The sequence below is a fragment of the Prionailurus viverrinus genome, chromosome B1 (genome assembly GCF_022837055.1).
Source record: "Prionailurus viverrinus isolate Anna chromosome B1, UM_Priviv_1.0, whole genome shotgun sequence".
In the NCBI taxonomy this organism is placed as follows: domain Eukaryota; kingdom Metazoa; phylum Chordata; class Mammalia; order Carnivora; family Felidae; genus Prionailurus; species Prionailurus viverrinus.
The window spans coordinates 24615717-24640795 of NC_062564.1; positions in this window are offsets into that span (position 1 = coordinate 24615717).

The following is a 25079-nucleotide window of genomic DNA, read 5'->3' on the forward strand; positions in this document are numbered from 1 at the left end:
TATCTCATAAAGGCACAGATCCCAGTATGAACAGTCTGACTAGATGTTAGTTCTGATGCAGGTAGGGTAAAATATGACTCATTCCTAGATTAACATTCGATTACACTTAGTATGAGCTGCAGACATTTGACTCTATTGTATGGCTATGCGGGACACAAACTTGGTCATGGAAGACCAAGCTCATTTGTATACAGTGCTTGCTCATCAAGCCAAATAGTACCGTGGCTACCAAATGTCTCTAAGAATTCTAAATGCACAAGAAAAAAGTTCAATACTTATTGATATATAGATTTCTGAACTATAGCTAAGATTTGATGGACTTCTGGATTATAGTTAACCATGTAGTTTGCTGATATTAAATAGAAAGGAGAAGATCTGACACACACACTTTTCAAGAACAGGTTGGCTAATGGTCACTTTATTAAACATCAAACTGGAATAGAGTTTGAATTTTATATTGTTGTGAAACCAACCTTTCTTTTTCTCCCAAATTATGAACAAAATGATTTTGTCTCACTAATAACTCTGTGCTCAATATTCTCTTTCACACACTTACTGTGATTTTGAATATTTGTCGATGCTTTTAATTCCTTAAATATAAGTCTATGGGGACAAAAGTATTATAGAGTTTACACTCAGTGTAAAGTTATAAATTGTGTGCTGTTTGTCAAAAAATCGTATGCTTTTTTTTAAAGTAGAGTGTAATGTGGCTTTTTTAGGAGAATAACACTACCATGGTGAACAGCCTGATTCAAGTCAAGTTTACCTCCAAAACTGAGGAACCAGAATAACGCATTTAAGATAACACTGTTTACTTTAACACATCTCTAGGGACAACAACTGTGCAATAAACTTAAATAATGTATTTTTATAAGAGTCAGAAAGAGTGAAAAACTAGACTTGTAATTTTCTTTCCAATTTTCTCCAAAGTGCTAGAGGATATCAATTTCTTCAGGTGTTTGGCACAAATAAAGGGAATTCTCTCTTTCTCTCTGAGAAATTAAATTCTTCACTCACATCCTACAAACTATGCTATGCCACTTCATCACTATTCTGACCTTTCACTTTGACAATTTATTTTTTTTTTTAGTTTGATATTTTGGTCCACTTATATTTAGGCATTTTATAAAGCATACCCTGTCAAAATCATTATCTTTCCATTATTAGTTTTTATTATAAACATTCCTAGAATAGTAACTTGCAGTTTTATTTATTTCATTGTTTATAGTTTTTAGATCTGTCATTTGATTTGGTCTAGGAGGAAAAATAAAGCTGTCCTAGGGAAGGAAAGCAGACATTATAATCCTCATATTAGATCTGAGGGAAACGCTAAATATTTAGTGCATTGCATATGTTCACACAGCTAATTAGAAGTCAAGTCTCCTAATTCTATACTTAACAGAACTTTTCACATCAATTTATGTCTTTTCAGAGCTGTGCTTTTTAAGCTTATTTCTAGAGGCATCCTTTTTCATTTTTAATGAAACTCCTCTTTAAAAAAATGTATTCTTCCAAATCCAGAGCAATTCTCAATTTTTAATCATTTTCTCGCTGGATTTGCTAAAAAAAAAAAAAATAAATACAGCTGGGCACTCTCTTCCTTACATTTCCATTTTCCTTTGTCTCTGAAACACCTGCTTTCTGGATCATGTGTGACCCAGAATTTACTGTCTGCTCACCCTCTGCTCAGCCCTAAGTGTTCCTACACCTATAAGTTCCTTGGATTTCTCTCGTTCTTTCTTTTTACTTTTTCATTGTCAACCTCATTCATCTCTATACCTTACAATGAAGAGGTAATGAAGGGTTTAGATGCAGCCAGAGAGCAGGATGATTTATTTTCATTCAACACCTATTTATTGACAACCTACCATAGATCGGGCACTATTCTAAAGATGGAAATCTTGCCCCAGTGTGGCTATTCTTGTAGTGGGAAAAGACAGACAATAAACACAGATGAAAATAAAACAGTGAAGGAGGACGGAGTGTGCTAGTGGTGTGTAGAATAAATGAGTATTAAAGTTCTCCAGAGAAGCAGAACCAGTAAGATGTGTAAGCATAGGAGCAGAGATTTTAGGGGCTGGCAAGTTAGAAGTTTGCAGGGCAGGCTGGAAATTCCAATAAAAGCTGATATTGCAGTCTTGGTTCCCAAGACAGTCTAGAGGCAGAATTTCTTCCTCTTCAGGCAACTCCAGTCTTTTCAGGTCTTCAAATGATTAGATGAGACCCACACACATTATGGATGATAGCTTGCTTTCCTTAGAGTTTACAGGTTCTCGGAAGAACCCTTCAGGGCAGCATCTAAACTGATGTTTAATCAAGCAACTGGGCATGAGAGCCTAGCTGTGTTGACAATGAAATTAACCATCACAAACTGTAAAGAAGAAAATATGCAAAGACCCTAATGAGATGGGGACAGTGGATTTCTAGGGGAAGGGCAATCAAGCCAAAGGAAGAAAGACTAAATGTCCTTGGGGGGGAACAGATTAGGGGAGTTCAGTTCAGAAAGGGGCTGCTCCTGCAGGTCTTTGCACCAAAGTAAACTTTTGACTTTTCTCTTAGTGAGATAGGAACTCTTGGGCACATGGTCTGACTTAGTTTTAATGTTTTAATTTTACTTTTTAATTTTTTAATTAAAATTTTGATTTTAAGTTTTTTAATGTGGATTTATTTTTGAAGGGAGAGAGACAGACACAGAGTGTGAGCAGGGGAGGGGCAGAGAGAGAGAGGGAGACACAGAATCCAAAGTAGGTTCAAGGCTCTGACTTGTCAGCATAGAGTCCAACGCAGGGCTCAAACTCATGAACCCGAGATTTAGACCTGAGCTGAAGTAGGATGCTTAACCGGCTGAGCCACCCAGGCACCCCAGTCTTACTTGGTTTTAAAACGATCCCTCTGGCTCCTGTAGTAATTACAGACTGTAGGGAAGTGAGGGCAGGCATAGGGAGCAACCTGAGAAAATAAAATAATCCAGGCAGGAGTTCTTGGTGCTTGAAACAGGTTGGTAGGTCTGTGAGTGGTGAGAAGAGATAAAGACAAGGGGAAAATGATGGTGGGGTAAGGACGTTGGGCTGCCAGACAAGACCTAGACTGTCGTCGCTGGTATTCTTATTACCTGAGGGTTTTTATAGCTTGCAGTCGAATGCCTTCCCGGACGGCAGAGAGTGGAGTGACTCAGCTTATCAATGTACCATTACTGCAGAGCCTCTCAAGTGATGTGCCACAGCACACTGGCGTTTTGTGATGTACAGATCCCTTCAGCCTCAGAGCATCTAGAAGAGGCTTACAGTGTCTGGAACCCCTAGCCTGGGGGTCATACAAGCAGTATCGTGTGTGTGTGTGTGTGTGTGTGCATGCACACCTGAAGACACTTTGATGGGAAAATGGTAGGGACTCACTGTACTATTTTATTCTTTTTTTTTAAGTTTCCTTATTTATTTTGAGAGGGAGAGGGAGAGAGGGGAGAGACAGAGAGAGAGAGAGAGAGAGAGAGTATGAGTGTGTGCACGAGCAGGGGAGGGATGGACAGAGAGGGAAAGAGAGAATCCCAAGCAGGCTCCACCCTGTCAGAGCAGAGACTAATGTGGGGCTCAGTCCCATGAACTGTTAAGATCATGACCTAAGCTGAAATCAAGAGCCAGATGCTCAACCAGCTGAGCCACCCAGGTGCCCCTCACTGTACTATTTTAGAGTGAATCTCCCCTCCCGGAACTCTTGAGCCGTATTACCTACCAGTGTTATCAAAAGGTAGCATTTCTGTACTTACTAGTGGGTCACATTTATAGAATGCTTGTCCTATGCCATGCACTGTTCTAAGCATCTTACGTGTATGATCATGTATAATTAAAAAGATGATCACATTCAGTGTATACAAGAGAAGTGACCTTCCCAAGATGTTCATTAATGGGGTGTTGACATGAAGATAATTCTTTACTTCTCGGAGGTCAGAACTGATCTTGAGTCAATCACTCCTTTCTGGCTCTGTTTTGGGGTATGTTTGATCTATTCTCCATGTTGCCACCCTCTTTCTAAATCCTGTTTGTCTCCCAAGTTATTCTTCCGGCAGTGATTCTTATCTAGGATAATGTCTACGATTCTGCTCAACTTTTGTGGAAAGCTTGTCTCCTGATAGGCAGGTTAAACAGGCTCCTGGCCAATCAGAGCCCCTTCTGGGTGGGGAGCTGGCCAACCACATTGCACCTGCGATAACATTTGAGCCTCTGCTCCTCTGGGTCATATTAATACCTGCTGAGTGCTAAGACTCCAGAGGGATAGGCATCATTTAGCAGGGAATTCTCTTTATTCTGTTTGTCTGAGTCGTCATAACACTCACAGATCCTAAATTCGCATTCTCTTTAGAATTTTCAAAACTGTGGGTGGGCTTTTATATTACAAACCATCCATGTGTGCCTGATACTGATCACCTATCACCATCAGGAGTGTGGCCACTATGCCAGGCACAGGCTGTGCTAATCAAGCAGTCCAGCCATAGGAGTTACAGCATTGTGTGTGTGTGTGTGTGTGTGTGTGTGTGTTTATTTTTTTAAATTTAAAAAAATGTTTAATGTTTATTTATTTTTGAGAGAGAGAGTGTGTAAGCAGGGGAGGGGCATAAAGACAGGGAGACACAGAATCCGAAGCAGGCTCCAGGCTCTGAGCTGTCAGCACAGAGCCCAAACGGGGGTTCGAACCTGTGGACTGCGAGATCATGACCTGAGCTGATGTTGGACACTTAACTGACTGAGCTACCCAGGCATCCTGATTTTTTTAATTGTTTAAAGTTTTTATTTCAATCCCTGTTAAAATATAGTTATATTAGTTTCAATGTACAACGTAGAGTACAATGTAGTGATTCAAGAATTGCATACATCACCTGGTGCTCATCACAGCAAGTACATTCTCTAACCCCCATCACCTGTTTCACTCATTCTCCGCCCCCCCCCCCCCACACACACACCTACCTCCCATCTGGTAACTGTCAGTTTGTTTTCTGTAATTAAGAGTCTGTTTCTTGGTTTGTCTCTCTTTTTTTCCCCTTTGCTCATTCATTTCGTTTCTTCAGTTCCACATAGAAGTGAAATCATATGGAATTATATCATTTTTATTAGATGGACATGCCAATCTGTACCATGTGAGCTCTATGTTGTTGTTTGTTCTACCTGAATAGGTTTGCAGATTTGTAGAAATAATCAATGAAAGATCACTTAAGAAGTTGGGTCTCAGGCTATAGATAATGTACTTTGAAGTACATATACCAACTATTCAAATAAGTAATTTACCTTATATGTGTGTGATGAACTGCCTAAATATATACATATGTATATATATATATATACATATATATATATATATGTAGTTAAATAATGAACAAAAGTTGAGAAGCAAATAAGTAACAGAACCGAATAAAGTGAAAAGTGACTGCAAGGAAGCAACAAGGATAAAGATAAAGGTCATTTCATAGTTTTGTCAAAACAGGTAAAAATACAGACTTCAAAGAGTGGACAAATATATGTAGGTTCAGAATAAAGTGACTTTGTACAGCAAAATTAAAAACTTGGTTTGAGCACTGCAACTTCAAAAAAAATTTTTTTAATCTTTATTTATTTTTGAGGGAGAGAGAGCACGAGCAGGGGAGGGGCAGAGGGAGGGAGACACAGAATTCAAGGCAGGCTCCAGGCTCTGAGCTGTCAGCACAGAGCCGGAGGAGGGGCTCGAACTCATGAACCTTGAGATCATGACCTGAGCCAAAGCCAGAGGCTCAACCGACTGAGCCACCCAGGTGCCCCATGCACTGCACCTTTTAGATGAACATATTGTGTTCCATGAGGAATTTGCAGCAGCCACTTCCTTAGGTTCAAGATCCCACCTTCCCCGTACAATTCTGCGGTGAGGAGCACATCCAGGCACAATGCACCTGGGAGCTATCACAGGTCAAGGGCGTCTTCCTTGGCAGCTTCTAGCCAATGACTGAGCACAGTGGATTGGCTGAAGTCTGGCCACTTCTGCCCAGTCTTTGTGCTGAATCTCACCCGCAGGCAGTCCAAGACCTTCTCAGGGCTACATCTCCCAACCCGGTCTCTTTGATTCAGCCCTCCTCCTTCCCCCTTCTCCTTCCACTTGTGTCAGACCTGCATCAGTGACTTAAAGTTCTTGACGACTCTACTCCCCCCCTCCTTTGTCTTTCACAGACATTCTCCGCAGTAAACATGTACTTCTGACTCCTTGGCATCTTATTCCTGGAGGACCCAAATTAACAGATTTCAAAGAGGCCTTCTCCACGAAATATCTCCTCTGACAAACCAGAATGTTCACCCAAGCCACGGAAGTCCCTAATAATATGCAGGTGTGTTTTGAAGCGAATTAGCAGCCCTTTTCCCCTCAGAAAAAGCCAGTTTAGTAATTAAAGTGGTATATAAGTCAGGTGAGTGGCCCTTAAGAGAAGTTAGTGTGACCGGAAGTTGGTGATCGGTGAGGCGTGGTGTGGATAAGGTACGAGTGAGTCGTAACACTGGCTTGAGCTGAGTGGGTTCGCTGATCAGAAGTTAACCTAAGGTGACAGTGGATGTGGATTTGATAGGAGTGGCTCTGTCCCACAGCAGATATTGCAATAGAGAAGTTTTGAAGACTACTTTTCCAGCCTCACAGTTTGCCTCAAGTGCTTCTGGGAGGTAATTTAGACAAAACAAACAAAAAAAAAATGGTTTGAATTTCTGATAGTAACGACGGTGTGGAGAACCCTTGAAAGAAAGCCACAGTCAAAAGTCAGGTTCTGACCTCAACTGTGATGGACAGTGACTGGTATGTTGACAACGTTTTCCTAAGAGCTAAAGAATTTGATCTGTAGTGGAAAAAAGCTATGTGGAGAATTTTAAGTTGGGAACACTAGCATGAATATCAGTGAGTATTTTTCTTGAAACCGTATTCTGTTTTTATTTAATGTTAATCTCTTTGCTCTAGTTTAATATGCTAAAAGGAAATCCATTTGCCTACTAATATCTGTATATTCATGTCATTAGAAATATATTCAATATTTAAGCCATATTCATATCAGTTGATAGTTTTGGAGGGCCCTTAAGAATTAAATGGTATCATATGCTCTTTCAAAACATTCTATCTTCAAAGAAAAATGTTAAATCAATTTTACTGAGTTGAAATGTTTTTATTTAAAAATGTTTCCTTTTTTGTTTTTATTTCTTGTTTATTTTTGAGAAAAAGCGAGTATGAGTTGGGGGAGGGGCAGAGAGGGAGACACAGAATCAGAAGCAGGTGTCAGTCTTTGAGCCCGACATGGGGTTCGAACTCACAACCGTGAGATCATGACCTGAGCCGAAGCTGGTAGCTTAACTGAGCCACCCAGGCACCCCTTAAAAATGTTTCTAATTAACATGAGCTAACATTGTATTAATTCAGCCACTTTTGGGATCTTATAAAACAAAAAGTTTATTTCTCAAGCTAAAAACATTTTCTATAAATCTCAAATAACTATGACAAAGCCATGACAGCAGCACCATTTTTAGGAGACTCTGAAGAAGTAGGCTCAGAAAATTATTGACCAAACTTAGAGTAATCATCATAATGATTTTTGCTTTTGCAGGGTTTTTTTTTTTTTTTGACAGTCACAAGTAGAATTAAACTGACAGCCCTTAAAGCATCAAATTAAATAAAATGTTGACTTTCATATATAGTAATGAGACATTTATGATAACTTTCCCATGCTGCTAAAGAATGATGGATGCTACGATAATTATAAACGTCAAGATAGTTTAGATGGTATTTGACGCAGGAATTACTATGTCTTTGTTCATGATGAACATGGTTGTTTGCTGTTGCTCTTATTAATAACTCCCAAGTTTCTTCTAGTATAGAGGCTATTGAGCATTGCTGCAACCTTCTAGCAGATTCTGTGTTTCCAAGGAAATTCCTGCTAGCTTGCCTCTGGTTAACTAGATATTAACATGTGAAAAAGAGAACCAGAAAAGACAGGAATAGTAATCGGGATATAGTGAAAGAGATACCAATTCAAACATCAAGGAAGAACCTAAATAAATCTAAATGTAATCAAGGGATCTCAGGAAAACTTAACCCTCATGATAAAGATACCTGCAAATACCTATATATTTTAATGCATTCCTATTACGGTATGCATTAATGTCTACAGAGCCTATGAATTGCCATTTTCTATATCTTACAGCAAAAGTGACCATTGTTGACCATGAGTTTGGCAACAGAGAGCTGTGGGAGTATGACTAGATCTGTTGTGAAATGTAAAAATCAAATTTAAATGTGCTCAGGGATTTAATGAATTTCAATCTAAGAAATTATCTTGAACAAAAGGGCATTTTAATCAATGCCCCTCTTCTGACGTTTGCATCAGTGATAATAACATATTACATATCTATGCAAAATAAATCAACACAAGAATAAGAAAAATACTTAACAAGTAAAAATAAACCTATTAAAACAACAAATTTGAATGTAACCAGAAAAAGGCATCCTTATATTTGGTATGAACTTTTGAATTACATTGGTTTCATAGAATCAGAGCAATGTATAAGTAAAAAGCTAATTCCCGCCCCTGACAGGAAGAACATAGAAAATGCATGTATCACGGGGCACCTGGGTAGCGCAGTCGGTTAAGCGTCCAACCTCGGATCAGGTCATGATCTCATGGTTTGTTGAGTTGGAGCCCCGAATCGGCCTCTGTGCTGCCAGCCTGGAGCCTGCGTCAGATTAAGATTTTGTGTTTCCGTCTGTCTCTTCCCCTCCCCTGCTCACTCACTTGCGTGTGCTCTGTCTCTCTCGCTCGCGCTCTCTTTCTCAAAAATAAACATTAAAAAAATTTTTAAAAATAGCACATTTAATTTGTTTTTACAGCAAGTCCCAGGCAATCTGAGCATGAGAAAGATAAAACAATGACGTATTTCCTTACTCGCATGTGAATTCCATCCCCGTCCATTCTGAAAACAAGTTTCACCTGCTTACTCTTCCCAAGAATATACAATAAGAGTTAATCACCCTTCTGCCAGATGCAAGCTTTTATGAGACTCTAAACTCTGTTCCTATGTTTTCTTCCAAACACCCACATTGCTGATTGACCCATCCATCACTATGCTCAGTCTGAGCTAGTTCAAAACTTCAAACTGCTAGAGCCACAAATAATCCTCCTACCTCGATCTCTAGTCATTGGTTCAGTACTGGTTCACAGCACTGGTTTTCTGTGAGAAATATTTAAATTGCATTTCTTGCTTGGCTTTTTATACTTTGAATTCATACATGCTTGTAAGAGAAATTTTGGAATATTCTGAATATCTTGAAGTGTGTATAAGCGAGAAAAAGACCTCTAAATCAAATTCTAATGCCCAGAAATTGTCATCCTAATTCTTTTGGATTCTATTTTTTTTTCCTTCCATTACATGTTGCTGAATGTTTTCTAATTCAGTGAGTTTATGTGGCAAATAAATTGAAATACAAAGGACCAACAAAAGTCACTGTACTTTATTAGAAAACTCCTCCATGTGCTTCTGGTTTTAGAAATAAAACTAGCCTTTCCATTGTTATGTCAAACTTTGTTGTATCTTATTTTTGGTTTAGTTTGGTTTAGGTTTTTTTAGCATCTTGGGGAACTAGATATTCGTTCTTAAATAAATATGCATATTTCAAAATATCATGAGAATTCTTATTACTAATGTAGCCTTCTAGACTACTAGTAGAAAAAATACATATTCAAGACACAGCAGGTAGTTCTGGGACTTAAAAAGAAATCTGCAGAACTTGAGTTCAAAGATGAAAGCAAATTATTTGTTATGTGGTGCTATTTATCCTGGCAAAAGAAAGGCAAACTGTAAATAAAATTTTTGATGGCGTGGTTTTATATATCTTATCAAAAGTTGGTAAAACATGGCCCAGCTTCAAAATTTCATTGCAAAAATTAAAGCAGACTCTGAGCATTGTGGCTTTACTTTTAGTCAGGAAGATAGACTCTTATGCCTTCTTTCTGGTATATAAATGTTAAGTCCTTGGGAAAGAAACAATGTTGCCTAATTTGTGTTTTATACTATATAAAATATCGCATAAATAACTTCAGGTGATTAAGAAAAAAAAGTGCCCTTTTTATCTATTCCTGCCCCCATCGGTACTATGCATATAACTTCATTGTTCACTGGTAGTTTCTACAAACATGGTTGCTGGGGGAACAAAAAGATCACTACTTGGATACCTCAAAAACCAGGTTATACAGGTTAAAGGAATACCTTTCCAATTTTCTGTCCACTTTAGTTCTTGAGGCATGAGATAGATTCAGTACCTGTCTTTTGTGTTCCTTCATTTTTTTCTGGTGGCTTCTCTTTTCACGAAGGACATCTGGATGTCGTGAGGGATAACTACATTGATTTCCTTCAATTGAACATTGTTTGCTAAGTAATTACTTGAGTGATCTCTCCCAACCCCTCCCCAGATTTTTGTGCCCTAGTTTTGTATTGTGTTAGTTTTCATTTTAGGTAGTTGGGAGACGGTGTGTCACGTGCTCTTATCCGGATGCCATTCAAAAGCAGATACTAAAACGATTTTAGCTGCAGAATGTTGAAGCCACGTGGTTTTAGAATTTCAACTGGCCTCGCGTTAAATGGACAATCATTACCCAAATAAGGAAACTTAATCACACAATTTGTTTTTTGCTCTAGAATTATAGTAGACAGAAAATGAAACTGCAGGGTTTAAAAATCTTGTATTAGAAACACAATAAATGGGTAAGGAGTAACTATAAAAGAATCAAATATTCAGGGAATAGCCCGAGGTTTCTATAGAAGGGCAGAGGAAACAGATCGGGGGACATTCAAGCTTAATATACAGAATCCTTTGGCGTAAGATGAGCCTTAAACTGTTTGATTTTTTTTTTTTTTTCTCTGCACAAGGTTTTTCCTACCTGGTAGTAGCAGTTTAATCAGACTGGTAGAAAATTTACTGCGCTTCTATAGACTTGTGCAACAATTCTCTTCATCTTCTAGAAAGTAAGGAAAATGCTGCACAATGGGGAGGGGGCCTGTATTGCACCATGACAGAAAATAACTGAACATTTTTAGTTCTATTACTATTGTATGTTTTATAATCCCTCAGACCAATTGGAGTAGGAAATGGTTTGGGGGCTACCTCCGAAATTATGCCCAGTGATCAGTCTGCCCACCATTTCCATGACCGTTAAAGGAATGATTCCTTCCCTTCAAGGTCCCAGGATTTTTCCAAGTGCCCTTGAGAATCAAAATCAACAAAAAAAAACACATTTGTCTTTGTAGGTTTTTAACAGAAATAATTTGAATTTAAATCCTGAGACAATAAATAGTCATGAATGTTTAATGTGGATGTATGAATGCAAGAGAAGTAACAGGGTGTAAGTTCTGATCTACATACAGTTTGACAATCTTATTATATACGTAGGCAGTTGAGAGATGTAGGCCAATTATGTCTTCTTCAGGTATGATACTTGTGAATTTAACAGAATGAAAAATGTTTACATATATTTATCTGCTGTCTTTAATTTTTAATACAGAATCTTGTTTCAATACACTCTAATCAATGATCTAATATGATCTGTTATTCTTTAAATCAGCTATCTAAAGTATTACAAACAGTAAATAATGAAATAGTTTTTAGAATTGGCACTAGGTTACACAACATTCTATTGAGATCCATATAAATGGCATAATGGCTAAATGTTCTCACAAAACTTAGACGTACTATTTCTAATAGCAAAGACTACTATACAAGAAAGTCCTCTATTTAGAGTAAATATACTATTCTAAAATTAGATCAACCACTGTCCATGGCATTTCAAAATAATGCTCGAAGGGATTTGCCTACTTAAATACAGAGGAAAAGTTAAACATCAAGCACCAATGCCTTCTAATGTTACTGATCTCTGAGCTCTCCTGGCATTCATAAACCATGATAGAAAATTCATTTCATGCTTGTCTACTCTGATAAAACTCATGACTGAATTGTTTAAAAATGCTGAAAACAGGGAATGATTTTAGGAATGTCCCAAAGTACAGGACACATTAGAATAAAACTAAGGCCTCTGAACAACTATATTATTGGCCTGCCTTCATAGGTCAACCTAGCTAGGATATTGTTAAACATGAATATAGTGGATAATTTGACCAAGCAAATTAGGGATCAAACATGAAAATTATACCATTACTAAATAACATTGTACCTATGTAAAGGACATTTATAAAATCATCAAATGTTAGACTTCACCGATCCTTCTTCTCTAGGATTTATATCCTGTCTGTGCATGAATTTAAGGCTGAATGAGTTTTCTCAGTTTGGTTATTGCACTTCTAGATGTATCTCTTTTTAAGCACTGCTATCTTTCATTTTGGGGCTCTTAAAGGTAAATAAAACCTATAGTGTTGAGAGTAACAGGCTCTCAGAAAGAATTAACTTCCATTTTATTCTTTCCTGATTTTTCTTCCATAAGTCTCTAAATACATGTTAACATTCTCTGGCTTAAGCTCTTCTTCCACTGTGCTTTACGTGTGAATTTTCCTCATTGTTCTATACCTGAACTTGGATGATTCTTATTCAGTACTTATATCCTTTTCATTTGAGAGCTATACATTGGTAACTCCATATTTTCTGTCTGGGACGTATTTTTCTTAAGCTATATATCGTGAACTCTTGGGCATTCTCACCCTTAACCGCAAAGTATTGAAGTTAAATTCAATTCATTGTTTTTTCTACCCTGAGACCTACTTTTTTTCTTTATTTTTAATTATACTAGGTAAAAGCTACCATTGTCCTAGTCATCCAAGCCAAAATATGTAGAAGTTTAAATTAAAAAAATGTCCCTAATAACTAGGATCAAGTTAGTCATGAAGATTAGTCCTCTCTTTCTCAAAATGGATGGTATTAAACAATTGTCTTATCACCACTGATAGTGTCACAGTTGATAATTACACCATTTACACCAGAACTTCTGTGGCATACCAATATACTTCTCCACTACTAAGCATTGCCTTCCTGACTCCAATCTTAAAATTGTAACCCAAATGGACTTTGAGTCAAAATTTGATTGAATCATCCCTCTGTTTAAAGGCTTCAATTGTTCTCCAGTTGTTTTGGGAATGAACATCAAACATAGTAAGATCATATCTAATATGCTCTGGAATCTGGTTCTAATTTTTCTTACAAGAATCACCACCCATTGATCCTTTTTCTCCTTCTTTCCTTGTTACCAATTTTACTACTTTGTTTATTCACACAGGATAAACATGAAAGTTTCTCGCTTATTGAACTTGTATGCTTCGTATACAATGTTGAAAGTGTAAATTTTCACATCTGTATCACTGAAATCAAGAGAACCTTGAGAGTGGGATTGCTGATCTTTGAATCCCTAGCTCTTACTGCAATGCCTGGGAAATTACACGCTCTCAATAAATGTCTGTTATGTCAATTATTTAGGAAAATAAAGATATTCTATCCAGTAATGTAGGCACTTGAGGAAAAGTCCTTTAATTAGAGGGTTTACTATTGCTTCCGTTTTGGATATCTCATGATACAACAATTCTGACTTGGAATTGACTGCTTCATTGTTATTTCTCCCCTTGACTACTTAGTATTTTACTGGCACGTCCATGAAAATAGTCACCTCTAATCACTCAAAGAATAGATTCGTAATCTCGAAAATTATAGTAGCGAAAAGAACCTAAGATTCTTAGAAAAAATGAGAGATTTTAATTTCATGAGAGTAGTTAAATCAAAAGATACAAATAAATTAACATTATGAACTAAAATTTGCTCAGTTATAAGCAGGTACCATGGAAGAACTAAATTTGAAGCATTTTGTGGCCTTCACTTAATTTTCCCCAAACAGGTGAGATAATAAATGCCTTCATTTATCCCCAGTCTTGTGCCAGTAAGCATATTCATATTTTTCCTGCATGTTCTACTCTCTGATCCCTGATTCAGTTGGAGTTAATAATCATCATTGTCTTTTAGTTTCTAGGTCTAGGCTTGTGATAAGGAAACATATTGCCTATAATTAGAATTATTGAAAAAAGTTAAAATACTCAAGAAATCCAATTGACAATTTTGGTCTTTGAGTAGTTTAGGTCCATGACCTTTAAAATATTTGACTGTTACTCATCGTACAGAGTACTTTTATTTGTCACAAGCTGGAATATACAGAAATATTCACATATATAAAATTCACAAGATTAAAAAGTATACTTAATCATTTTCTATGAGAATTGAAGAAAATACTGATAAACAATGACATTTATTTTATGAGCAAATAATGAGTTGTACTTTGCAACGCGTAAAAATAACTTTTTATAAGCCAATTGACAGTGGTAGAAGCCAAAGGTTTATTTTATCACCATTTTCTATAGGGAAAGTCAGTAAAATTATAAAGCTCTACTAAAATACATAGTGTCCTATTGCCAGTTACATATAATGTTTTATTCTAATAACTAAGCTGCCCTGATGCTTTTAAATCTCTCCCTTTGACAGTAGGGTTGGACAAAGCCACCAGATATATGGTCTCAAAACATTTGCTCATTATGATAAACACACTTACCTGACACTGGTCTAAAGAAAATTGACCATTTCATTTTATGTATATATTCCTGACATCCTCTCTAGTAACTTTTTCCCAGCAAGTATCCTTTCTTTGGAGTTAGGTTTTAGGACGATGGTGGCCTAAAAAAAAAAAAGAGGAATAAGCTTAATTGTATCCTGTAATTGTTAGGCGAGAACATGTACTTGGTTATAACATGTATGCTCACATGTGATCTAGTTTAAAATCCTGGTAGTTCATTTCCATTGTAATAATGTTCTGTTTACAGTTTCCATCCCTGTGTTCCTCCAAATAGGCAAAAACAGCCACTGTCTTTTAAAATGTTCTAGGTATGGGTTACAACAGAAAGTGAAGCTTCCAAACTTCCAGAGGGACTTATTTATACCTTTTGTGTTACCCCTTAAAAACTTTCTGGTTTTGGATAGAGGTTAGGGAGAAGAATTTCCTCCACATGCTGTTGGAGGATATGTTGAGAAAATGCCACAGCACTCCAACAGCATTCTTCATTACGCTTTGTTTCTTAATTTCTGAACTGCATGGCTGACTTCTGAACCTTTAATTCTATTGTGTGAGGATGGCTGATTAGTGTCATAAATTGATTTTTAGAACTTCCACTCTAGCATTTATAATGCTATAGCCCCTCTTTTTGAAACTTGGGAGAGTTGACACCTATTGTCTTAAATCCTTCACTGCAAAGGACAACGAGATCCATTATAACGGTGGTTTGCATTGACCTAAGCCACGTGTTTGATGCTTTTAAGACTAAGTGAAGGGCCTAAACTCCCCTTTACTTATGGCCAAATATAGCCAGTAAGAGCAAATGAGGGATGAGCCCCATAAGGGGCTGAAGGTGGAGCTCGGTGTTCCCATGGAAGTGGAATAATTTGAGACAAAAGATTGAAAAGTGAAGAAAGTTCAATGGTTTGGTATTTGGTCAATGAAATGTTCACTTATTCACATGCTAATAATTTTGTAATATTTTCTATGGAGTTCGAGTATCTGTCTTGCATTCAGTATGGCTGATGTAAATCTGTTGACCCTTGAGATACCTAATGTGTACAATACTATTTGTAGTACAGCTACAGATTTGTGTCCTATAAATACAAGGATTCTTGGAAATTCCTATTTTTAGGGAATATTTTTAATTGCATATGCTGAATTTTTCTAGTATGTGCTATTGGGAGATAACGTCAGTTTTGATTAGGTGACAATGACAACCAAATTCTCCATGTGTGATTATACCTTGTGATGATTAGAAGAATTTTCCACAGGCTAGTGTTCAGCTCCATATAGTTCAGTCCTTATTTCTCCTTCAATACCCAAATAGTTCTAGTAATTCATACATTATGACACATTTAAGTCACAAAATAAGGTATGATCCTGCCCCTACTTGTCATAATGTTAGATGAGTTATCACGGTGGGAGACCGTGGATTTCCTGGTAGCCATTCCTACAGTGAAAACAGCTAAAAGTAACTTAACAGAACATCATGGTACTTGTGACACATATCACTATATCCCCCCAAATCCAAACTAAATCCTTAACTTTTCTCCTATCAGAAAGTATCCATGGCCACTCCAACGGCATCAGAAGGAAAGTGTGTTGGAGGGAGTTGCATGGAGGAAAGCAGTGACATTTATTAACTACAATAAATTATCTAATTTTTCAAATTTTCTGGAACATCTCACCTTAGGAACACTGGTAGGCCACTACCAATTTGGAAGTGGGTCTGTGAATGTGAGAGCTTCTAAAACTAATGGTTAATTCGTTTTATGGAAAATTTGTCATTAAAATGCAATAAAAACATGAGAACAAGATTTTAGATTTCTTCACTTAGACTATGGTTTATTGATGCCAGCTTATGAGCAGAAGAGTGAGAAAATCACCTGATTCCTCGAGCCCACAGATTCGTATCTGTTTGGGCAAAGCTGGATATGTTGCAAAGAGCACACAGATCCAGGTTATAAATCTTGATCATTTCATTACCCTTTATTAGTTTTTTGCCAAAATGATTTGTCTATACAAAGCTGTTTTAGTGTAAATTTTTTTATGGCTTAAAATTTAAAAGTTAAGGGGTGCCTGGGTGGCTTAGTTGGCTGAGTGTCCAACTTCGGCTCAGGTCATGATCTCATGGTTCTTGAGTTTGAACCTCGCATTGGGCTCTGTGCTGACAGCTCAGAGCCTGGAGCCTGCTTCAGATTCTGTGTCTCCCTGTCTCTGACCCTCCCCCTCCCTCCCTCCTTCCCTCTCTCAAAAATAAGCATTAAAATTTTTAAAAATAAAATAAAATTTAAAAATTAAAATCCTTTTATAATTTTTGTTCACAAATTATGTATTTGTAGGAAAAAGAACCATATTTTGCTATTACCAAATCACTTATTCAGAATAAGTCTGTTTTGTAAAGGACCTTCTATTCAGGGACTGTTTCGTCTATTTTATATTCTAGGCCCTGTGAAGACATTGAGGAGGAAACATAGTCAATAAACTCTGGAACACTAGCAAGCCACTCTAGGACAAAGTAAAGGTATGGCCATGTCATCTACAAAACTCTTCTATCAAGCATAAAGGTTTAACAGCTACCAGGAAATCTAAGGTCTTGGGTGAAGTGAAGCACAGTATATTATAGAGTTTATGGGCAATGTCCAGAGTGATTTTATTCTTAAGGAAACCTCCCAGATCTTGGTGAACAACATTTGAAATTTGAAGTCAAAGCCCAAGCTGTAGCAAAAGTCTCAGCACTGGGCTTTCCTAAGTTCTCATGAAATCTATAAAATATATTGCATGATCTATGGAATGCTAAGGGAAATTTCCTCTTTCAATTTTTATGCCATAATTCTGTGGGATGTCCATAATCCTCTCACATGTATTAAGATGACTCCAAGCAGGTCACTGTGACTGTTTAGATATTCTAATAATTTTTAATAAAATGTGTGTTATAATTTACTATAAAGTTTGAAGTATTCAGCACCTAAGGTATAATTATTTTAGGTTTATTTCCTCCAGGGGAATTAATATCAAGGTTGCAAACATCAACAGTGAAATCATAGAGTCCTTGAAAGAAATCTTGGCTTCACTATTGATGAAATTTTAGCAAACACTTCAGTTCATTGAAAAGGGTAATAGTCATACACACATGAAGGTCTCAGATATTAACAGTAAGAAAGTAGAGAAATAGGGACACCTAGGTGGCTCAGTCAATTAAGTGTCCCCACCCTTGGTTTTGGCTCAGGTCATGATCTCACAGTTTGTGAATTCGAGCTCCACATTGGGCTCTGTGCTGACAGTGTGGAGCCTGCTTCGGATTCTCTCCCTCTCTCTCTGCCTCTCCCCTGCTCTCTCACTCTTTCTCTCAAAAAAGAGTAAGCTTAAAAAAAAAATTATAAACAAAATAAAAAATTTAAAAAAAAAAAGGAAAGAAAGTTCAGAAATAAGGTCATGCCCTAAAAGAGATTTATGTTTTCCATGAGCCTGGGTGGCTCACTTGGTTCATTGTCTGATTTTAGCTCAGGTCATGATCTCCCAGCTGCTGAGTTGGAGCCTGTGTCGGGCTCTGTGCTGACAGCTCAGAGCCTGGAGCCTGCTTTGAATTCTTTGTCTCCCTCTCTCTCTGCCCCTTCCCCTCTCATGCTCTGTCTCTCTCTCAAAAAGTAAACAAAAGTTTTTAAAAAATTAAAAAAATGTTTTCACACGAATTTCACATGAATAAGTCACATGAATAAGGCAAGCATAGTTTTTTTTCTTTTTATGTGTCTAAGTTTTTACATGAGTAAGTTTGAACTATTTCTAAAGCGTTTAAACTTGCTCCAAGGGAAGGAAAATGTACTCTGAATACATTTTGTGTCATCTATAGCTATTCTGACACATAGTCTTCTGGGGAAAAGTTTAATTTTCAATGTTGAAATTTACAAATGTTTGTAAGAAATTCAAATAATTTGGAAGTATACATTTCTGATTCACTGGGGAACCATCATATTTGGTCTATTTTATATACATTGTTAGCATAGATATGTAATATACATATACATGCACAAATATATTTATCAAAAGAAAGGATAATATACATACTGTTTTATGCCTTGAGTCTCCCATCAAAATATATGCTCTACACATATTCATATCAGTATGCACAAATCTACCTCATTTTTAAAAATAGCTATGATTTTTAAAATTAATTTACTTACCTATTTATTGATAAATACCTATAACTACTGTTACACAGAAGGGTTCGTTGAATATCTTGTACATTTGAAATGTCATAAAGCATGCTAGTAACTTCTTTGGATCTTTGTGGATATATTCACAGGTAAAGGCAAGCATAGTTTTTTTTTTTCTTCTTATGTATCTAGGTTTTTATTATTTATGTTAGCCAAGTGAAATAAATTCAATATCTATTTCTAATCTCTAGAACAGTTTCTAAATATAAATCAGAATATTTTTGAGATTTTCTAAAATTCACACCCAAACCATTTTTCACTGGTTACTTATGGAGGGAAGGGGGTTCATGTGCTGGGGGGGTGGGGGGGGGGCTGGGTAGCTATTTCTAGTTCCTACTGTTTTCATTATATTTAATTTAAATTGTATTAATACACTGTTTTATACTGCCCAGGATTTTCTTTTATATCTTTTGTAGCCCAGCGAAAGGAAAATTTCAGTTTCTTTTTGTAAACCTACCAATGATTGTCTTCAGATTTCTAATTAAAATGAATAATGCGTGTGCATACTGAGTTAGTTTGTCTTCCAGTAATCTCTCTCCAAAATAGAACACTCTTATGCTTTAATTTGTCTCAAAAGCTTCCTTCTCAGTTTTTGTATATTAATCCGTAATTCTTGTACCAGATTATTTTATAAGCTTACGCTTTACAATAGTTCCCTCCACTCCTTATCTGTGGTTTTGCTTTCTGTGGTTTCAGTTACCTGTGGTCAACTGCAATGGAGAAGGGGATGATCATCTTTTAACCTATGGTCGGAAGGTCACGAGTAGTCCAACACTAGTCAGAGTGCCTAGTCATACATGTCACTGCATCTCATCACATAGACATTTTATCTTCTCACTTCATTGCAAGATGAGTGAGTGCAGTACAAGAGGGTCAGTAGATCAACAGCCACAATGGGAATCTTGAATATGGTATGCTGGAGGATATCGACGATAAGCAACACTTAATAAACATTGAAGACATGAAATATGTTCATGTTTTAATCATTTCCTAAGTGCTTGTAGAAAAGACAAAACTATTTGACTTGCAAATTTCTGCCTTTTTAGATGTCTAAACAGATTTTGCTGTCACACTTGAATATAGATTGGTTGATTTAAAACTAGATTTTAAAGGAATTTTTTCTCAGGATTTTTTTTTTACTTCCCACTTTACCACCACCATATTAGTCTGGGTCCTCCAGAGAAACAGAACCAGTAGGATATAGGTAATATAGATATAGATATATCCTACCACACTTGTATGGTGTGTGGGGGGGAGGGGCGGGGGGGTCAGCAAGCTGGGTAACCAGAAGAGTCAATTGTATGATTTTTGTCTGCATCTAATGGCTGAGAATTAAGAGAGCTGGTGGTATAGATTGCATTCTGAATCTGAGTCTAAAGGCAAAATAGCAATGTTCCAATTCAAAGACAGGCAGAAATTGTCTCTTACTCAGCTTTTTTTCTTCTATTCATGTTCTACGTGGATTGGATGAGGTCAACGCACATTAGGGAGAGCAATCTGCTTTACTTATTCTAATGATTGAATTGTTAATCTCACTGAGAAATTCCCCCAGAGACATACCCAGAATAGCCCTTTTGGAGACAAAAGCTTAATATGAGTTTGATATCCACTCTTTTTTTTTTTTTTTTTTTGAGATATTGTCATTGACATAAAAATAACACAGTATTCTATTATTTTCAGATGTACAATATAATGAGTTAACCATTCTATACATTAGAATTATATAAAATACTAATTGTATATTCTATACATTAGTGCTCATCACCATAAATAGACTTTTAATCCCTTTATCTATTTACCCATCCCCTTACCTACTTCCTCTCTGGCAATTGCCAGTTTGTTCTCTGTATCTGAGTCTATTTGGGGGAATATAACTCGACATAATAGAGGACATCTATGAAAAACCCACAGCTAACCTCATCCTTATTGGGGGAAAAACTGATACGGCTGCTTCCATATCTTGACTATTATAAATAATGCTACAATAAACATAAGAGTATATATATCTTTATAAATTGGTGTTTATTTTTTCTTTGGGTAAATGCCCAGTAGGGGAATTACTGGATTGTATATAACTCTGTTTTTAATTTCTTGAGGAGCCTCCATACTCTTTTCTACAGCAGCTACACCAGTTTGCATTCCCACCAACAGTGCATAAGTTTCTCATTTCTCCACATCTTCGCCAACACCTGTTTTTTCTTGTGTTGATTTTAGCCATTCTGACTGGTGTGAGCGAGGTGACATCTCATTGTAGTTTTGACTTGTCTTTCCCTGATGATGAATCCATGTTGAGTGTCTTGTCGTGTGTCTGTTAGACATCTGTATGCGTTTTTTGGGAAAATGTCTCTTCAGGCTTTCTACCCATATTTTTATTTCCATTCTCATGAGCTACCTTCTTTTTTATCACTTTTCTCATATTACCAAGCCATGGTCAAGTACAGGCTTATTTAAGTTTTCCTGTAGGGCAACTGGTGGATAATTTTTTGGCTATTGATTCAAATCTTGCTTCAACTCTGGAAAATGTTCTTCCTGGAAGTTTTTCCCTCCTCTCTTTCTCAGTCTCTTTTTTGGAGCTCCAATTAGGCTGTTAGGGTTATTCAGAATATATCTCCACAAACTTTAACTCTGTGCCCATTAACATTGTCTTCTTTTAGTCTAAATCCTAAGAATTTCTTCCAGCTCGTTATTTAGTCTATTTTCATACACCTTCTGTTATTCAGTTTTTCTACTACATTCTGCTATTTTAAAACTTTCATTTCTTCATATTACATTGTTTGATTTTTTTCGAGCAATGAGGTGTTTTTAGTTTGTGGGATCTTCTTATTCCTCTGAGGATTCTGTTTATATTAAAGTTTGCTGCTTTTTCAGTTCTTGGTATTTTTGATTGTCTTTCATGATACTGGTTATATTCAAATAAGCAGTGATTTTTGCTTACTGCATAATTTTCCTGAAACAAAACAAATCGCAAAATAGCAGAAGTGTTTCCTAAGCACTGTTTTCTGACAATAAATAGAAATTTTCCATATGAGGTAGAGGCTTTACTGACCAAACTGAATTGGGAAGCCAGTGCTTAGGGGCTGGCATTTGGACATGTGAAAAGATTAGTTTGTCTTTAAATAAATGGGAAACGTGAATGCATATGTCCTGTCCTTTGAAATAGGAAGCTAGGACTCGCTTTGCTGCTTTGCCCAACAATAATACCCATTCTGTAAATCCCTATGACAGATATTTAGGGTATTTTATAAATTATCATTGTGCCTTTATCTTGAGGCCAAGTGGGAGATCAACCAGCTATGATACCAAGATAATGGCACCACTTTCCCAAAGTCTGAAATTAATTGATTTGAAGACTGTCCCCTATTATACCCTGCTGTCTCTGATTGTGTGGTTGTTCAAGGTTTTGGTAGGAAGCCTTGCTTTCCAGGAGTGCTATGCTTTGCCTTTCTTGTATTACTGTTCTACAACCATAGTACTTTTCTCCACGAGTATGATTTCATGTGATTTCTTTCTTCATCAGTTTGATCCTAGATGCTTTGGATGCTACCAAGCATCCTCTCATGCCCATCACCTGATGAATTTGTTACACCATTTCAAGCTTTCTTGACTTCAGTGAGTGATTCTTGTTTTTATATTTCTGTATCCCATCAGTTAGATTTCAGAAAGAAAAAAAAAAAACCTGTTTGCTAAATCAAACACCCTAATCCATAGAAATTTTTTAAACTTTATATTTACCTGAGATATAGATATTTGAGGTGCTCATATTCCTCATCTTATGCCACACTATTCTAATAGTCATTGAAAGCACCCTTCTTACTGGTCTCTCCTGAGTTTTAATACATATTCCTCACAAACACATTTGCTTCAGTAGTCTGATGTGCAATGCTAGGGTTTTCAGATCTACTAACTGCTGTAGGATATTTTATATATGCACGAACACTATGATAGGATATTTACTTTTACTTTCTAACTATAAGTGATGCTGACATGAGCATCTTCATAATACCCCGTGCCCTAGAAATATAGTTTCTCTGGAAAATGTACCGAAGAGTGAGGATGTTGGGTGATATTATGCATTGTGAATTTTACCAACTATGGCAGAATTGTTCTTTAAAACATCTGCAATACGTTTTACTCAAACGAATAACGTGTAAAAATAGTTTTCCCATTCAGCCATTGGTAATATCTTCCTTAGTTTTTCCAGATAGTAGATATAAAGTAGTATCGCACCATTGTTTATATTTGATATTTTCTAATTCTTAGTCATATAGAGCATCTTTTTCTACATCTGTGATGCATTTTGTTGTCAACTTGTATAAACTGCCTAGTAATATCATTTATTTACTATCTTTAACCTGGATTTTTTTTCAAGTCCCTTCTAATGCTAATTTGAATTAATTCATTGCATGATTATTCTTAAAATAGCTAAAATTTTTTTCATGAAAGCATATATGGAAAATAGTCCATTGAGATAACATCTTTATTTTATACCTAATTCCCTTATATATTAAGTGTTCTGTCTGGAGTTTCTAATTCAATGTATTAGTCTATTTGACCATGTGTCTTCTCATGCTGCTTTGTTTTCATTAATGAGGTTTTGTGGACTATCTGAATTTAATAGAGCTATCCTGTATCTTGTTCTTATTTTTCAGAATTTTCCAGGCTATTTTGCTTCTTCAAATTTATAACTGATTTTAAGAATCAATTGGTGTAGGATTAGGAGGAAAAATTGGTGGATATGTTCATATTGGATCGTATTTATTTTATAGTTTACCAGAGAATAACACTAACATTTTTCTTTTGGATCTTCCCTTCCAAGAATATTATAGACTGTCCATTTGTCCAGGTGCATTTTAAGGATTATTTCAAAGTGTTCCTCATATTATAAAGGTTTTGCAATTTTTTTGTATTAAATTGTTTGGAGATTGTTTTTAAATTACTATAAATGGAAGCTTTACTTCCATTCTTCTAATGTGGAATGGTTTATACATATGAATGATACTTATTTTTGTATGTTAATTTTATATCCCATAACTTATTTTCTTATGGTCATTTTTTAGTTCATTTCTTAGGTTTTTCTAAGTATACTTGCTAATCTACAAGTAGAGAAATTGTATATGATCTTTTTCAACTTCTACACTAATTTCTTTTGCTAAGTAAAAGTTAGTATGTGTTTAGAACTGTGTTGCTTAATTTCTAAATATTTGAGGCTTTTCCAGTTATATTTCTGTTATTGACTTCTTACTTCATTATGGCCAGAGAACACTCTTTGCATGATTTCAGTTTTAAAAATGTGTGTGAATTGTCATATGGCCTGTTATATGGTCTGCCTTGGTGAATTTTCCAAATATACTTAAACATAACATGGATTCTCCATTTGTTAGAAGAATTCTGCATGTTTTTATAATAAAAATGTATTGAGTTCTATCATTTTTTTCTTTCTGTATCTATTGAAATATTCGTGGGTTTTTTTTTCATTCTATTAATATGTCAAACTATGCTGTTTCCTGACATTGTTAAATTCATCCAATATTTCTAGGATGAACCCTAATTTCCTTTTTAGCTAGCTAACCAACTATTTCTCATGCTTTAACACTAAAAAAAGTTTCCTTTGTTCTTAATTGAAAATAAAGTATTTACCTACATTACAGTTTCTAATGGAAAACTGTATTTAACAGCATAAATACTAGAAAAATTTTCATTTATACTTAAAAGCATACCTTAATTATAAATTTAAGTCCTTGGCAATTGGCAAATAGATTTATGTGCAAATAATTTATTGTACACTTCAGATTCAGAAAGACTGATTTCAGTTCATGTTCTAGTTTTTTTTAAAAATCCTATTACATGTTTTCTAACTCTCAAAACCTATTTGAAATTCATTTTGGATTGTGTTTTAGATGTATGACCTTTCTAATTTGTTTGGTTTTGTTTTTGTGGTTTGGTGTACGTGTTTCTGCATTAAGCTTGTGGCCATCTAGAGAAACAGAACTTCTGTTAAGTTATGGGTGTATAGACACAGGGAGTGTGAAGCGGGGGGGGGGGGGGGGGGGGGTACTCCTGCGTCTGGTTAAAACTTCTTTGTTTGTATAGTCCTGTGGGACCCATAAAATCAAGCCCATTGATGATCAGAACTAGGTGATTTGGGGTCATCCCTCAGGTGACATCTGTAAACTTTGGGGTGTTAGATGTGTTGATAAGCTCCTTCTGGGAAGATAATGGTGATTTGGTTTTATTGCTGGAAAGAGCTGGAGGGAGGGGAGAGGGTGGGGGAAGTGCACATTGGCTCCTTCCAG